The following is a 5,801-nucleotide window of genomic DNA, read 5'->3' on the forward strand; positions in this document are numbered from 1 at the left end:
CTTGTTGGTTGGCTGGGAATGTATGTATGTGTGTGTGTGTGTGTGTATGTGTGTTTATGTGTGTGCAGGGCTGGACCTAGCACATTTGGTGCCCTAGGCAAGCTTCACCCCTGGTGCCCACCCACCATGTGTGGGTGTGTGTGTGTGTGTGAGCGAGAGAGATATAGACTGAAAAGGATATAGACTGTGTGTGTGTGTGTGTGAGTGTAATTGTGGGTGTGTAGTGTGTCCCACCGTCTTTTCCTAACCACTTTTCCTTGCCCAGGGCCGGCCCTAGCACATTTGGCGCCCTAGGCAAGCTTCACTCCTGGCGCCCCCCCCCCCCCCCCCCGAAAAGAAATACAAGCATTTTAATTAAGCATTTTGGTGTATTTGGACAGCATGTTCTGACAACACCAAGGAGGTACGTACCCCGTCCTCTTTCGTTTTTTTTTTTGCTGGACGCAGTTTTTGGCGACCCACTAGGCCTAGGCAACCGTCTATGTCGCCTGTAGGAAAGACCGGCCGTGTCCTTGCCCTCGATGGAAAGATCATGGTGTCAAGCAAAGATGTTAAATAGAATTCATGAGGACTTATGAAAAGACAACCGCTGTGCTGCCACACACACAGTTTGTCAAAAGGCACACTTGTAAATAAGGTCTTTCAAATTGTATTGGCAAAGTTTCGGGGTTTTCCTTTAATCCTGTTCCTATTCCCTAATGCTTACCATCTGGAGAGTGCGGGTGCAGATTTGTCAGACTTCCAGCCATTTCCCATAACGAATCCAAATTTCGTTACCGAAACATTTATTGCAAAGTAAATAAACATGAAAAATAAATGCTGATATTTCAGTGTCCTTTTGATCTTTAGTTTTGCCGATGCATCCACGGTCAGGACTTCGACCTGGCCAAGACTCCAGTTGAGTAGGCTGAGGCTGAGGTCTGGGCCGATTTTCATTTCGTCCAAAAACCATTTGAAGCACGAATAGCCAGATTGGACAATGACATTCAGAGGCAGATCAGACGGTCTTGTGGTACAATCGGACAGAAAAAAAATCTCTGCTTTTCCCGTTTGGCAGTGCATCGCCCAAATCACCCTTATGGACACACCGCCCCTGCTTGTCTTATATGTCTTGTCTCAAATGGTGTCCATAAAAAAAATGCTATTGACTATATTACAGTGTTTCTCTTGTATTTGGAACTGGCATCTTGCTTGACTCCATTCTGCATAGAGCCGGCCTACTCTGGATCACACAGACTAGTTTGATGAGTAAATATTAGGGCTGTCAGCGTTAACGCGTTAATCTATGCGATTAATGCGGCCGCGATTAACGCGATAAAATATTTTAACGCAATTAACGCAACTTTAAAAAAAAAAAAAAACTTTTTTAATGCCTTTATTTGGATAGGACATGAAGTTATGACAGGAAGCGAGGCGGATAAGAGGTGGGGAGAGCATTGGGAAATTACATCAGACCAGACTTGAACCTGTGTCCCCTCGGGCAATGTAGCCCGTAAGTAGGGGGCTTGACCTACCATTTTATGGAAGCGATGAGGGACAGGTGGGGCTTGAATAGCCCCCCTTGTTCAAAGCGGGGAATGACAGAAAAAGTTTGAGAACCACTGCGGTAGTTGAAGATGGAGAGAGCGGAGGGATTGTTGGGCGGAAAGTCTCTGTTTAAGAGCCAAAATGAGGGAACGAAAACGAGGGTATGTAGCATTTGTCAAGCTGAATTTAGCTATCACCTTAATGCAAAGCACCCGACAGAAAGCAGTCCCAGGTTAGATGATCGCCAACCCATACTCCACGACTTCTCTAGGAAAATAACTAGACCAGTCCGTGAAAAGGTTACCATTTGGGATGCCAGTGACTGTCGGCCCATCAACATAGTTGAGGACAGTGGGCTGATTGAGGTGATTCGAATTGCTTCAGGGGAAATTCTTACGGTTTACCGTTGAGGGGCACCATTGTGTTAAAAAAAATACAATTAAACAACAGTGTCTAAAATACACGCTGTCTGAAGTGATTACTTGTTTATTTATAAGATTTAGTCTTAAGAAAAAAAACTTTTAATCGCGATTAATTAATTTCAAAATGTGCGATTAATTAGTTAATTTTTTTGTATCTATTGACAGCCCTAGTAAATATACATATATGAATAAATACATGTCTTTTGCTTGACCTTGTGCTCACTGTAAAAAAAAAAAATATGTATCCTTACATTGTAGATTTATTATATATAACTTCACCTCTGGTTTGAAGAATTAATAATCTGTTTATAATATTGTGCATGAATAGTTGTCACATGCTGATGCTGCTGATGGGTGTGTGTGTGTGTGTGTGTGTGTGTGTGTGTGTGTGTGTGTGTGTGTGTGTGTGTGTGTGTGTGTGTGTGTGTGTGTGTTTGAGTGTGTGTGTGTGTGTGTGTGTGACTTATCCGGGTGTGTGTCTCTCAGCCTCGTGATCAAGGTGTGTCATGGTGAAGTACATTGTGTCAACATTTTTTATAAAGTACATTTTTGCTCTGCTGTAAATTGCAACTGTCAGGAAGTATATCTCTGACAGGTTTCTCATTCTGATAAAAGGTCAGAGAGAAAGATAACTGAAGCCACATTGGGTTTCTGATCAGCTGTGCAGCCATTGTTCTGTTCCCCCTTGTTAAAAGCACCATTCACCGCCAGAGAATGACAGAAGAGTTCTTGAATTATTGAGTTATTTTATTGGAGTGGGGATGTTCAACCTTGTGGCCCTATCACACATGTGCCATCATACAGTACAGACACAAACAGATCAGGGATAAAACCTGCCTGTCATCACAGCTAAATCACTACATGTGTGTAAAGCTGATACAATGCAGATGGCCATGCCATGATAGGTTCCCCTCCACACAACCGAGTAAAAGAGGTCCAGTAGATGCCATTGCACAACACCACCACAGAGCCCTAGGCTATAAGCTCTATGTGTGTGTGTCGTGTTTCTATACATAATAATCATACATCAGACTTATACAGCGCTTTTCAAAGTCATGTAGAACCTATGAATAGATAAACATCAATCAATGAAATGATAGATGCGGGTGCACTACAACAACCATGTGTCGTGTGTGTGTCGAGTTTCCGTCGAGTTTCCATACATGTGGCAGTCATGTACGACCCGTAAACAGATAAACATCAATCAATCGAATGATAGATGCGAGTGCACTACAACAACAATGTGTCATGTGTGTGTGTCGAGTTTCCATACATGTGGCAGTCATGTATGACCCGTAAACAGATAAACATCAATCAATCGAATGATAGATGCGAGTGCACTACAACAACAATGTCTTGTGTGTGTGTCGAGTTTCCATGTGGCAGTCATGTACGACCCGTAAACAGATAAACATCAATCAATGAATCGATAGATGCAAGTGCCCTACAACCACAATGTGTTGTGTGTGTGTCGAGTTTCCATACATGTGGCAGTCATGTACGACCCGTAAACAGATAAACATCAATCAATGAATCGATAGATGCAAGTGCACTACAACCACAATGTGTCATGGGTGTGTCGAGTTTTCATCAACAACTCCAGTCCGGTTTTTTTTCCGGATTCCGCTCCAGGTTTTCATCAAAAACTCCAGTCCGTTTTTTTTTCCGGATTCCGCGTCAGGTTTTCATCAAAAAATCCAGTCCAGTTTTTTCCCGGATTCCGCTCCAGGTTTTCATCAAAAACTCCAGTCCGTTTTTTTTCCGGATTCTGCTCCAGGTTTTTATCAAAAACTCAAGTCCAGTTTTTTTTTTTTACATGGGGAGTGGTTGGGGGTTCAGTGTCTTTCTTAAGGACACATCGACACTTGGTGAGTGAACTAGCAACCTTCTGATTGCTGAACGACTCCTCTACCTCCCGAACCACTATCACCCCTAACCTGTGGAGTTTGGTGTATTTTGTTGTATTTATTGTAACGGTCAATTCAGGCATCCCTTCCACCAACCTACTGATCATTAGGTGGTAGAGGTTTGGGACAGTGAGCTCATGTCACCGTTCTAGTCACTCGCTGTGGCTAACTAGCATTAGCATTGTAGCGATTCTGTGACAGTCCTGTTGCCGCCAATATACATTTCACAAATACGCAAATACACTAGGGCTGTGCTCCGCTTGGTTCGCATGAGGATACTTTTGCATTACTACATCAGTTATCAGCCTAATTTCATGCACAGCTGCATTGATCTGCAAACTGTCCAAAAGCACGCATGCCAATCTACGCGTTTGTCCACGTCTCCCGGAGCCCCAACGTGGAGAAAACTGCGTGTGTGGCGTCTCAGAAGAAGCTTCTTCATTTTTTTGGCCAGGAATCCAGCCTCTGCTTCTTCCTCTTCTATTTCCTGAAGCTGCCACCTGTCTCTAGGACGATGCGCCTGCCACCTGTCTCCAGGACGATGCGCCTGCCACCTGTCTCCAGGACGATGCGCCCGCCACCTGTCTCCAGGACGATGCGCCTGCCACCTGTCTCCAGGACGATGTGTCTGTACTTGGTCTCTACTGATTGCTCTTGTGTCCACTGAAAGCCTCTGTTCCCTCACGGGAGGGCGAGATTCCAGTGCTCTACCCTTGGGAGCAGAGATTCCTCACCAAAATCACAAACGGTCTTTGTCTTTGTCATCGTCATCGTCATCGTCGTCATCTTCTTCTTCCCCCTCGTCAGTTGCCTATGGCATAGTTATTTTCGTGTTATTTCTACATGCATTTAGTATCAGCCATTTTGCAAGCTTGAGCATTAACAAGAAAACTGTTAAGAGGCATCACAGTCATATGTATAGTAATGTTGGTGTAGTTTCCACAATCAACATGTTCAGTAATAAGTGCAAAAACAACTACAATCAAAACATTCAGTAATGAGTTAAAAAAACAACTACAATCAACATGTTCAGTAATGAGTGCATAAACAACTACAATCAAGTTCAGAAAATGAGTGCAAAAACAACTATCAACAGGTTCAGTAATGAATGCAAAAACTCCTTACCATGGCGACTGGCTGGACGACCAGCAGGAGAAGACTGAAGGAGAAATAATAGAGAGACTGACTTAATAAGGACAAACACACCCTTAACTACTCCTACTTACACACACACACTCGCTCTGCATACACTTTATCTCCCCACTCTACCTCCACATGCACTCACACGCACACACACACACACACACACACACACACTTTAGGGGGAAACTGAAACTCAAAATACAGTGGATGAGAGAAACGAAACCTGGCTAGGTGGCAAGTCAAAAGTCAAAGTCATGTTTTATTGTCACACAGCACGACACACAACAACACACCTGTGTTTTGGCAGCGACACAGGACACACACACACACACACACACACACACACATGCTGATGAGGTCGCCGGTAAAATTTGCCTTCTGCCTTTAACCCATCCTGGAGTCCTTGTCCTTCCTCAAGGCAGCCAGGAGCAGTGGGCAGCCTTTTTTTTTTCGGCGCCCGGGCGAACAGTAAAGCCCGGGGACCAAGTGAACAGTAAACCGCAAACGTGTGTGAATATTACTATATTATTAAAAATGATTTATTTGCGTTTACATTGATTTTTTCAGGTGGACACAGGGGATGTTGGATAAAGTTGCCCCCCCCAATAGTAATATTTTTTTTTTAAAGCACAACACAAGCAGTGCTAATTATAAACGTAACACAATGTCACACACGTTTGCGGTTTACTGTTCACTTGCCACGTAGCCACGTTTCGTTTCTCTCATCCACTGTATTTTGAGTTTCAGTTTCCCCGTAAAGTGTGTGTGTGTGTGTGTGTGTGTGCGTGTGCGTGTGCGTGTG

This window comes from Clupea harengus, chromosome 3 (assembly GCF_900700415.2).
Source record: "Clupea harengus chromosome 3, Ch_v2.0.2, whole genome shotgun sequence".
Lineage (NCBI taxonomy): Eukaryota > Metazoa > Chordata > Actinopteri > Clupeiformes > Clupeidae > Clupea > Clupea harengus.